Source organism: Megascapheus bottae, chromosome 6 (genome assembly GCF_031878675.1).
Source record: "Megascapheus bottae isolate mThoBot1 chromosome 6, mThoBot2.hap1, whole genome shotgun sequence".
Classification (NCBI taxonomy): Eukaryota; Metazoa; Chordata; class Mammalia; order Rodentia; family Geomyidae; genus Megascapheus; species Megascapheus bottae.
In genome coordinates this window covers 270,884-283,684 of record NC_143514.1, presented here as the reverse complement: position 1 = coordinate 283,684, position 12,801 = coordinate 270,884, and the positions used below count along the sequence as shown (strand labels likewise).

Genomic DNA, 12,801 nt, shown 5'->3' with positions numbered 1-12,801 from the left:
ATCTCAAGGATAGTGTTCAGGCCCTGAGTTCAGTCCCTAGGACTGGCGGGGGGGGGGGGTAAGAACAGGAAGGAAAACTATATTGCCATGTTATTTAAAATACTGCCTTTTGTGGTTGGGAATATAGCTTAGCAGTAGAGTGCTCACCTAGCATGTATATTGAGGCTCAAGTGGTAGAGCTCTGGACCTGAGAAAGTCCAAGGACAGTGCTCAGGCCCTGAGCTCAAGCCCAGGACTGGCAAAAAACCAAATGAAAACAGAACAAAATTCCATTTGTTATTTGATTCAAAGTACTATCGAGGTGGCCTTTGATCAATTTTGAACTTTACCATCTGTAAAATAAAGGGAACTGCACTGAAGTATTTCAAATCCATCCTCCAGCTTAAATGTTCTATGATCTGACTAGCATTCTCCTTTTCATCTTTGTCGTTGGTGGAATGCTTAATCATTTCCAGTTTGTTTTGTTTTTTTTTAATCACAAGCTGGGTGCACGGATGCTTGTAATACTATCTACTCAGGAGGCTGAGATCTGAGGACTGCAGTTTGAAGCCAAGACCAGGCAGAAAAGTTCACGTGAGACTTCTTATCTCCAATTAACTAACAAAGAGAACAGGCCAGGAGTTTGGTCTAGTGGTAGAGTGCCTGCCAAGCATGCACAAAGACTTGGGTATGATTCCTCAGTACCACATACATGGAAAAGCTGAAAGTGGTGCTGTGACTCAAGTGGCAGAGTGTTAGCCTTGAGAAAAATGCCCAAGGACAGTGCTCAGGACCCTGAGTTCAAGCCCCAGGACTGGAAACAAACAAACAAACAAACAAAAAGCCAGAAGTACAGCTGTGTCTTAAGTGAGCACCAGCCTTGAGTGAAAAAGTTCAGGGACAGTGGGTTGGGAGTCTGGCCTAGTAGTAGACTGCTTACCTAGCATGCACGAAAACCCGGGTTTGATTTCTTGGTACCACACACATAAAAAAAGCTGGAAGCCGCTCAAGTGGTAGAACTCCATAGCCTTGAGAAAGCTCAAGGACAGTGCTCAGGCCTTTAGCTCAAAAAAGTTCAGGACATTAAGCCCTAGGACCAGCATATACACATACATACACACAAACTAAACTAAACTGAAGCTGGGCACTGGTGGCTCACACTTGTAATCCTACTAACTCAGGAGCTTAAGATCTAAGGATTGCAGTTCAAAGCCAGCCCAGTTAGAAAAGTCCTTGAGACTTTTTTTTTTTGTCATGAGGCTGAGCTCTGGGCCTGGGTGTTGTCCTTGAGCTCCTCAGCTCAAGGCTATTGCCCTACCCCTTGAGCCAGAGCACCACTTTTCTAGTGGTTAATTGGAGATAAGAGTCGAGTCTCACGGACTTTAGTGCCTGGACTGGCATTGAAGCGCGATCCTCAGATCTCAGCCTCCTGAGTGGCTAGATTTACAGGTGTGAGCCACTACACCGGCTTCCATGACATTCTTATCTCAAATTAACTAACAAAAAGCCAGAAATGGAGCTGTGTCTCAAGAGGTAGAGCATCCGTTTGGGAGCAAAAAAGCTCAGGGACAGTGCCCAGGCCCTGAGTTCAATCCCCATGATTTTTTTTTTTCTTTGCCAGTCCTGGGCTTGAGCTCAGGGCCTGAGCACTGTCCTTGGACTTTCTCAAGGCTAGAGCTCTACCACTTGAGCCTCAGCACCACTTCCAGCTTTTTTCTATGTATGTGGTACCGAGGAATCAAACCCGGGTCTTCATGCATGCGCGGCAAGCACTTTAACCACTAGGCCAAACTCCCGGCCCCAATCCCCATGATTGAAGACAATAAAAAAAAACAAAACAAAACCCCTTAGGTAATATGCCTCATAATTTTGAGAAATGTTGTCAACATTATTATTTTGAGACAGGTTTCTGTGCTGTAGCCTAAGTTCATCTGGAAAGTGAGATTTTTCTACCTTAGCTGTTAGGGTCCATGATCAAAGGAACGAGTCTGACACAAAAGCGGAATTTGGAAGTTAAGTTTTATTCCGCGCCTAGCATCGAGAATCATACTGACCAGTCAGGGCCGCCTCTAAGATGTGAGTGAGAGAGGGGCCCTGCCTGATCTTACAGGCTACTTTTATAGGCCCCAGCCATGTAGTTGGGCTGGCCATATACAGGTGGCCAATGGAATTCAGCATGGTTGATTGATGGCTGGGGCAACCACTGACAGCTTTGCTGTTTGAACTGACCTATCATTTCAGTGGGCTTCTGGCGCACTGCTCTGCCGGCAAAGGAAGGGGAGGGGAATTCCCTGGCAGGCCAAGGGGGGTGGGGTGGGGAGGAATTCTGGTAACTCCACCTGGTTTAGCTGCTCTTGTAATCTGAGCTGTTTATCAGAGATTCTGCAGTCCCTGCCTCAGGTCAAGTCCTTTGTCATAAAGATGGGAAATGCCTAGAGTGGATGGATTCTGGGAAGTCAAGAAAGGGGTCCCTTCATTAGCCTCATGATTATTTTGCTCGGTTCATACACATTTAGTTATAGCAAATGTTTGTCTGTATTGGTCATTTATGCTTTGTGGGGAAGAGATAAGTGCCAATTTCTTTCCTTTGCCTTCTTTTATTTTGGTGCTGAGGATCAAACCCAAGACCATGGTATGCAGGTGTTGTCCCACAAAACTATGCTCCCAGTCCCTATTTTCATAATTGTTTTGGTATTGTAGCAGAGGCTGGCCTCCAACTCTTCTGTTTATCCTCCTGCCTCTGCTAAGTTTAGGGGCGTGGTACATAACCGCCATGTTCAGCAGTTACAAAGTCAGTATCCTTAGTGACTTTCTATATTTTCAGAGGTTTTAATGGGGGACTAAACTTCCTTCCTTCCTTCTTTCCTCTCTCCCTTCCTTCCTCCTTTCTTTCTTCGCTAGTATTTTATATTCTAGTGTTAGTTACATCATTGACATTATTTTCATATACTAGCATCAACAAAAAAAAAAAGGAAGGAGAAGTCTGTGGAGAAGTAAAGTCTGAGTTAGGTAGAAAAACCTATTTTGTTAGGCCTTTATTTATTTTCCCTTCACACATTTTAAAATTAGTATTAGTTAGCTGTATAAGGGAGTTTCATTTTGATTGGCCATATATGTGTGCAGTATACCTTGATCAGACTCACCCCCTCCTTCACTCTTCCCTTTCTCTTAGACTTTTAAATGAAATTAATCTATTATATTTCATTACATTATGAGGAAGAAGGCAGGTTGTCTATATAATTACATTCTCTGGGTAAGCTGGTATTGACCATTATTTTTTGGAAAGTTGATGAAAGGAGATATGTGGCATATGTCTGTAATCCCAGCATTCTGGAGGATCAGCCTGGGCTACAATAAGAAGGAACAGGAGAGGAAGAGAGAGGGGAAGGGGGAGGGGAGGGAGGGAGGATAGGAGAAGGGGGAAGGGAAGAAAGGGAAAAGGGGAGAAGAGAGGGAGTACGATAGAAAGGGGAAGAAAGGGAAAGCGGAAGGAAACAAAAAGCAGATTTCAAAATCATCTCTCCTCCTTCTCCCCTGCCTTCCCCTCCCTTTCCATTAGTGAAGCCACCTACCATCAAGAGCTTACACTAAGTACAAAGTTCTTCAGGGTGCTTTTCTCCTAGTTTACACTAAGTGCAAAGTTCCTTTAGGCTTCCTTTAGGGATTAAGGTAAATAGCACAGCTACCTGCTGTGTACTCAGGTCAAGGTGTGGGGCTAGCAGGGATCTAAAACTTGTCGGCTTTTTGAAGACAAGATCCCGAAGAGGAAACCTTGGAATTTCAGTTATATTTGTTGGGGAGGTGAGGATAGGATTGTGGAATTCATAGCTGCCAGTTCTTTAAGAGATGGTCAAAAAAATGAAGAGCAAGTCCATATAAAATGTCTACAGTGCCTGCCATGGAGTCTACACTAAGTGTCCTCACCATCACAATGCTGATACTAAACACTTCGTAGTAATCAACACATATTTATTAGCCATAACTTACATCAACAGAAATTAGTATGTCTATACCAAGAGGTGAAGCAGCCCTGTTTGTACAAAATTTATAGCAATACCTGTGTGTGTGTGTGTGTGTGTGTGTGTGTGTGTGTGTGTTGATACTGGGGCTTGAATTCAAAGCCTGGTCAATATCCCTGAGCTTTTTTTGTGCATATTTTGGCACTTGAACCATACCTCTGCTTCTGTTTTTTTGCTAGTTAATTAGGGATAATTAACCTTCCCTAGCTGACTTCAAATTGTGATCTTCAGAATTCAGCCCCGTGCATAGTTGGGATATAGGGAAGGTGCTGGGCTGAAACCATGAGTCAAAAAAAAAAAAAATGGAGAGAAAAGAACTCATTAAATTGGCTGTGAAGTCTGGGGCTGAAGGCTATCTAGTGCAAATGTTTCACAGAGGCCATTTCAGTTACAATAATCACGTTGACCAAAATGGAACTCTGGGTCTGGGATAGAAAACAATATGGATGATGTTGTACGGAAGCTATCCTTAAACTTGAGTTTTGACCTGCCAATGAGAATGGAAGAATTTCTGCCTAGGGAGGTCTAAACTTTTCCTTGATCAATCACCAATTATCAAAAGCATCAGGAGGACTTAGAGGAAAGCACTTGCACTTCATCTCTTTCAAATACTGCAGCAGAGACAAAGATGCAAGAGATTAGCCTGATCCCTCCTTTACTTTTTTTTTTTTTTTTTTGGTGTAGGGGGGTGGGGGTTGACAGGCTGATATCTGAGGATCAAGGTTCAAAGCCAGCCTGGGTACTAAAGTCAATGAGATTTTTTTTTTTTTTTTGGCCAGACCTGGGCTTGAGGTAAGGGCCTGAGCACTCTCCTTGGACTTTCTCAAGGCTAAAGCTCTACCACTTGAGCCTTAATACCACTTCCGGTTTTTTTCTATGTATGTGGTACCGAGGAATTGAACCCAGGTCTTCGTGCATGCTAGGCAAGCACTCTTCCATTAGGCCAAACTCCCGGCCCTCATTGAGATTCTTATCGCCAATTAACCACTAGAACATCAGAAGTGGCACTGTGATTCTAGGGTTGGGCCGCAGTAGCCTTGAGCTGAAGAGCTCAGGGACAGTGCCCAGGCCCAGAGTTCAAGTCCCACAACCAGAGCGGGGGAGGGAATGAAAAACCAAGAAAGAAAACTTACACAGCTGCATGCTGGTGGCTCACACCACCTTTAAACTTTTATGAAAAATCCAGAGATAAGTAGATAATTAGAGGGTACACTAATACAGGCTTAGGAAGCATGAATGTGTATCTTCATCTTGGATTTCCAGGCATGTGCACTTTGTGGCAGAGGCCATTTTCCCCTGTAGGAGAGGGTCCTCAAGCCTCAGCACCACTTCCGGCTTTTTTCTATATATGTGGTACCAAGGAATCAAACCCGGGTCTTCGTGCATGCTAGGCAAGCACTTTAACCACTAGGCCAAACTCCCGGCCCAGTATCAGTTCTTGACTCCTCAAATCCATACCCTATAAAAAGGCACATTCAGCCAGCCATCAGTGGCTCATGCCTGTAATCCTAGCTACTCAGGAGGCTAAGATGTCAGAATTACTATTTCAAGTCAGGAAAGTCTATGCCAAAAGTGGAGCAGTGGCTCAAATAGTAGAGTGCTAGCCTTGAGCAAAAAAGCTCAGGGACAACACCTAAGCCCTAGCGCGCGCATGCGCGCGCGCACACACACACACACACACACACACACACACACACACACACACACATCCAGAAGTGCTACCTCCTAATCATTCCACATATCAAGTTTTTCTGTGTGAAGCTTCTCTTTGAAATGACAGATAGACATCTACTTACTTTTTTTTTTTTGCCAGTCCTAGGGCTTGAACTCAGAGTCTGAGCACTGTCCTTGGACTTTCTCAAGGCTAGTGGTCTGCCACTTGAGTCACAGCACCATTTCTGGTTTTTTGTGTGTATGTGGTATGGAAGAATTGAACCCGGGTCTTCATGTATGCTAGGCAAGCACTCTACCCCTAGGCCAAACTCCCAGCCCACATCTACTTATTTTATAAGGAAATCTTTTCACCTTATCTCTACAGGGGAATGACATTATTATATGTTCACAAGAAGGTAATCATATCAGAGTACAATAATTAGCTTAACATTTGGTCCTAGAATTTGTGCAAAAGGTAAGACATGAGTAGGTGGTTTCTTGCTACTCCAGAGACTAAGATCTGAAGATCACATTTTGTAGCTATTCTGGGCAGAAAAGTCAGTGAAATTCTTATCTTCAATTAATCATCAAAAAGCTAGAAATTTGGCTCATGTGGTGGAATGCTAGCCTGTGGCAAAAAAAAAAAAAAAGCTAAGGGACAGCACACAGGCTCTGAGTTCAAGCCCCAGGACTGGCAAATAAATAATAAAACGATTTTTGGACAGCTATTAGTAAACAAATATAAAATTTCCCATGATATTTAAACATGCATAGTATATGCAATGCAATTCCTTGAAGAAACATGTTTACATGTACACAAAACAAAAATTTAAAAGCAAAACCTCTGAGACTCAGAAAAGCAGAAACACATATTTTTGGCAACTCAAATCATCAAGGAAAGGCAAAAACATAGCTACAAATAATGACTTTTAGAAATTTTTATTGCACTCTCAATTTGTTTACCATCAACAAATTTGTCTATGCCAAATTATGTCATGCTAGCAGGATGACAGCAAGGTAACTGATTAGGGTGCTGAAATGGTGTAGGCTAGAGATAAGAGTAGGGCCAAACATAGCAGGAAGAGCTGAGGACCGTCTGGGAGAGGTCAGGGAGGGGTCTAGTTGCATCTCACCATTCCAGAATTTTCTTCAAAAACCAGACAAGTTCTCTGCACATCCAGATTTAGGCCCTGGGGAGTAGCTAAACTATAGCTGACATGTAAGGATGATTCTCTGAATGGGAGGATTCTCAGTATTATTTTCTTCAGAGACAATGTCTATGGAATCCAAGAAGATCTCAAACCCACAGTCCCTCCTATCTCATCCTGAAGGCTGGGGCTGTAGGTGTGAATCCCTATTTTCCCTACTCAAACAGAGAAAAGGTTCTCAGGGTTGACAGTATTTCCTTTACTCTAGGTGTCTGCTTAGCAAGCCTTTTTTCATAACCTTTATACAAAATTTCCTTGCTTATTTTAATTTCAGAAGTAGCACTTTCACTAATCATGGTTAAAAGATTCATTAGGTTGTTAATTTCCTGTATTTTCTATATTACATAAAAAAATAAGGGAATTGAGGAATACAATTTAAGTGACCCCAACTTCTTGAAAACAAACAAACAAAAACCAAACTGTAATCTTGTGTTTGTGTTCTGTTCCCGGGGCTTGAACTCAGGGTTTGGGAAATGCCCCTGAGTTTTTCTGCTCAATGACAGAGTTCTATCACTTGAGCCATACCTCCATTTCTGGCTTTTTGGTAGCTAATTGGAGATAAGATTCCTATGAACTTTCCTGCCTGTACTGGCTTCAAACCTTGATCCTCAGATCTCAGACTCCCGAGTAGCTAGGATTTGTTATGAACTACTGTCATCCAGTTATAATTTGACTTTTGTTCTTTCCAGATAAAGCAATGAAGCAACTTACTCTACTTGGAGAGAATCTGTTATCAGAATTTTCAAATTTTGAATTTCTACTTGTCACTAATCTTTCTCCGTTCTTCCCATCCATTTGGCCATTCTGGAGCTTGAACTCAGGGCTTGTGCTTTCTAGGACAGGTATTCTACCACTTGAGTTATGCCTTTATATGCTTTTGCTTTTGGTTATTGTTCCAAATACTTTCTTTTGTCCCAGCAGGCTTCCTGAGTAGCTGGGATGACAGGTGCATACCATCATGTGCAGAATTTCATTGGCAGAGGTGGGAGTCTTGGGCCCAGCTTGAACTCAAACCCCAGTCCTCCTGATCTGTCTCCAACTATTAGGATTACAAGTATAAGCTACTGCTCCCAGTCTTCCTTTTACTTCAAGAATGTTTTTCTTACCATGTACAAGGTGGGGTTCCATTATGGCAATTGAGTTAGAGTCCCAGTGCCAGACAAAAAAGACTGCACTGTTACTTTTTTTTTTTTCTCCAGTGCTGGGCTTGAGTTTAAGGCCTGAGCACTGTTCTTGGACTTTCTGAAGGCTCTACCACTTGAGCCTCAGCACCACTTCTGGCTTTTTTCTATGGATGTGGTACTGAGGAATTGAACCTGGGTCTTCGTGCATTGGAGGCAAGCACTCTATCACTAGGCCAAACTCCCCGCCTACACTGTTACTTTTTGTTGTTGTTAGTTAAGCGGGTTGGTCCTGGGTACCATCCTTAAGCTTGTTCTGCTCAAGGGTAGTGTTCTATCACTTGAGCCACAATGCCACTTCTGGCCTTTCAGAAAAGTCTTATAGCTTCTCTTGGCCTCAGTTTTCATTTGTGTTAACTATGGGATGTGTGCTAGATTTCTGATCCTATGCTTCTTATTTTATTTCTTCAATGTCTCATTGCTTCTATCACAAAGAAAACTTGGCAGAAGAATAAGGGTTTTTACCTGTAACAGCAGGCTCTAGTTCCATTGTAGGACAAATTAAAAAAAAAAAAAGAAAGAAAAGAAATTGCAGTCTGAAATAAATATTAATTTTATTGCCACAACAATCCTTTGAGGTAGGTAGTGTGTGTGTGCACGCACTGGTACTGGGGCTTGAATTCAGGGCCTCATGTTCTTAAGGCTGGTGCTTTACCAATAGAACCACAGCTCCATTTCTGGTTAATTAGAGGTAAGTTTCATGGACTTTTCTGCTTTGGCTGAATTTGAACCTCAATCGTCAGATCTTGGTCTCCACAGTGAATAGGACTTATTAGAGAACTGTCCTGGAATTACCAAGCAAATACCATTTCATTTGATTATTATAATAGATCAGGCTTGACAATTTATCTTTAGTTTGCTTTGGGAGGGAAATTCAGTAAATTAATTGCTCTGATATTATTATGCCTTTATCAGGCAGTTCAACTTGGCTGAATCTGAATAGTCAATCCAAAGCGTTGGGGTTATAGGTGAGTACTAGGCTTTCAGATGCCAGAGCCTACCAGGGATAGGTTTTGTTGGGTCTGAGGTAACTATAATTTTGGTAGCTGTCATCCAAATAAATAAATAAATAAAAGATGTAGCTGGGAGCTCAGATGTGAGAATTGCAGTTCAAACTCAGCCTGGGCAGAAAAGTCCCCATGAGAATCTTATCTCTAATTAATCACTCAAAAATTAGAAGTGGCGGGAGAGATGACTCATGCCTGTAATCCTAGCTGATCAGGAAGCTGAATTCTGAGGACCAAGGTTCAAAGCCAACCCCGGGCACAAAGGGATCTGAGACTCGTATCTCCAATTAACCTCTAGAAAATGGGAAGTAGGGTTTGGCTTAAGGGTAGGGTGGTAGCCTTGAGCTGCAGAGCTCAGGGACAACACTCAGCCCAGGGGAAGGGCGGAAGCCATGAGCTGAAGAGCTCAGTACACCACAAAAACAAACAAAAAATCCAAACCAGAAGTGGTGCTATGGCTCAAAGTGGTAGAGAGCACTCACCCTGAGCAAAAGAGGAAGGAGACAGTGCCTAGGCCCTTGAGTTCAAGCCTACCACCACCAAAGGAATAAAAGAGGATATACTGTGAATACATTGTTAGGACTCTGCACAGTGGGGGGCCTTAGAATTGGCCCATTTAAGTGATAAGCCTTTTAGGGTTATAAACTGTTTTTTGTTTTTTTGTCTGTTTTGTTTCTTGGTGCTAGGGATCAAATCCAGGGCTTTATGCTTGCTAGACAAGCTGTGACTCAATGAACTAGAAGCCCTGGGTTGGATTCCTTGGTATCACATACACAGAAAAAGCTGCAAGTGGCGTTGTGGCTCAAGTGCTAGCATTGAGAAAGCTCAAGGACAGTGTCTAGGTCCTGAGTTCAAGCCCTAGGACTGGCCAAAAAAAAAAAAAAAAAAAAAAGAAAAAGGTGGATATTCAAGATTTTAAAAAGTAACAAAGAATCCAAATATGCCTATAATCTTATTATGTAGACACAGAGATCTGGAGAATCATGGTTTGAGGCTACCCTGGAGAGAAAAGTCCCCGAGAGCAATTTCTGTCAAAACCACCGTCCCTATGTGAAATCCCGGGATGACCGGCAGCTTCACGGGGACCCCCAGGCCCTGCTGCACCCCAGCAAGGAATGTGAGCCCTACCGGAGACACGAGACACGGCGGCCTGCCCATCGCTCCCTGCGGCGCCATCGCCAACAGCATGTTCAACGACACGCTGCAGCTGTTCCTGGTGGCCGAGGGCCCCGCGGGCTCCCCGGACACGCTGACGCCCATCCCGTTGGGCCGGAGTGGCCTGGCCTGGTGGATCAACAGACACACCAAGTTCCGGAATCCTCCCGCAGAGAAAAGCCTGAGGGAGCGATTTCAGGGGACCACGAAGCCGGTCTACATGCCAGACGACCGACGGTGGTGATGGCGGTGGTGGTGAGGAGAACAACGGATTCCTCAATGAGGACTTTATCGTCTGCATGCGCATCGCAGCTCTTCCTACTTTTCGCAAGTTACACCGCCTGATAGAAGGGAGAAGTGATTCGCACCCCACGCTACCAGCCGGGAGATACTATTTGAATATCACCTACAACTACCCGGTCCATTCCTTCGACTGCCGGCAAAGGATGATCCTGAGCACCGTTTCCTGGATGAGAGGGAAAAATCCATTCCTGGGTATCGCTTACGTGGCTGTGGGGTCCATCGCCTTCCTTCTGGGAATTGTGCTACTCATCATCGATCATAAATACAGACAGTAATTATACTGTTGATGTAACCATCTAGTGTCCTGTGTTAAAGATGAATCTACAGTACATGCACCAAGGGCAGTTGGATGTACAACCCAACTTTTGTGCGTTGATGTGCAGTCAGTATGTCATTTTAAAAATAAAACTGTCTTTTGCTTTCTTACCTGTGGATGGCTTCTGAAAATACATGATTTTTTTTTAAAGTTAGCTATGTTGATCATACCAACACTGTAACCACTAAAATGATATTAGAATCATTGCTTGTTATTGGAACCAGTCAGATGGTGAAATGTGATGTATCTGCTGCTTCAATGGTCATGCTGTGTTGATATTCTATTGACAGATGATGCCACTATAGCAAGAAAAAAACTGCTACACGTGTGTCGTGACTTGCTGATCTTTCTAGGATTCTGTTGTAAAAAGATCAAGAAACACCAAATCTAGATAAAAATCTAAACAACAACAACAACAAAAACCTCAAGAAGCTGGGCGTGGTGGCTCACTCATGTAATCCTAGCTACTCTGGAGGCTGAGATCTGAGGATGGCAGTTCAAAGCCAACCCAGGCACTAACGTCTGTGAGACTTTTATTATCTCCAATTAATCACTAGAAAAGGCGAAGTGGGGCTGTGGCTCAAGTGGTACGGTGGTAGCCTCAGCACCTAGGCCCAGAGTTCAAGTCCCACGACCAACCAAAAAAAAAAAAAAAAACAACTCAAGAAAAAGCAGGGCTTTAGGTGTGGCTCTAGAGGTAAAGTACCAGCTAAGCAAGAGCAAAGTGCTAAGTTCAAACTGTGGTACTGCAAAAGTGAGAGAGAGAGAGAGAGAGAGAGAGAGAGAGAGAGAGAGAGAGAGAGAGAGAGAGAGAGAAAGAGAGAGAGAGAGAGCGCGCGCGAGAGCGAGCGAGAGAGCGAGAGCGCGCGCGCGCCAGAGGCCAGGCTCTGGTGGTTTATGCCTATATTCGTAGCTACTTCAAGAGGCTGAGATCTGAGGATCACAGTTCAAAGCTATCCTGGGCACAAAAAGTCTGTGAGACACTTATCTCCAGTTAAACATTAAAAAACTGCAAGTGGCATTGTGGCTCAGGAGCAGGGCAGTAGCCTTGAGCTGAAGAACTCAAGGGAGTATCCAGGCTGAGTTCAAGCCAACAGACCAAAAACAAAAAACAAAAAACAAAAAAAACAAGGGCCAGAAATGTAGCTCCATATATTCCACCCTCAGAACTGGGAGGAAACCTGATACATGAATTTCACTGTCTCAGTAACTATGAGATAGCTATTGTCCATACAGAATGAGGTTAAAAAGACTTGCCTAAGGGCATGGAGGTAGCAAGTGCCAATCATCTAAGTTGGAACAGATCTGTACAGTGCATCCATCACATTTTGTTTCCCCGCTGTAGTCCACAGCACCAGTCCTTACACATTCATACCTGAACTAGGATTCCTGACTTCCTAACTGACTTTCCAAACCATCTACCTAAATGATTCTTATTTTTTTCATATATTTTTTATTGTAATTAATAGAAGGGTTACATGATATTTGGCAGATAGATGGTGCATTAATTCCCATACATTGATACCCTTTCACATGTCTTGGTCCCCATTTCCCTCCCCACTACTCCCACCTCCTAAATGATTCTTAAAAACAAAATCCCTAAACCACTGTCCTGACCGCCCCAATAATCTTAAGTGTCTTCCTCTTCTCTGCATTTATCAAATGTATGGGCTGATTTATTGGACTGTGGGGGCTGGGAGTTTTGCCTAGTGGTAGAGTGCTTGCCTAGCATGCACAAAGACCGGGGTTTGATGTCTCAGTATCACATACATAGAAAAAGCCAGAAGTGGCGGTGTGGCTCAAGTGGTAGAGCTCTAGCCTTGAGAAAGCCCAAGGACAGTGCTTGGGCCCTGAGTTCAAGTCCCAGGACTGGCAAAACAAAACAAAACAAAAAAAACCTTCTGATTTATTGGACTATGAGAGAGAATGCTGCCGAGTCCTCCCAAAACTTTAGCAAATTCCTGGTGCTCAATCTCAGGT

At 43.5% G+C, this 12,801-nt stretch overlaps 1 pseudogene; it reads left to right on the top strand.

Moving 5' to 3' along the window:
* The first annotated feature begins 7,966 nt into the window (after window positions 1–7,966).
* On the top strand, window positions 7,967–10,937 carry LOC150061157 (cell cycle control protein 50A pseudogene; annotated as a pseudogene).
* Window positions 10,938–12,801: the final 1,864 nt, after the last annotated feature.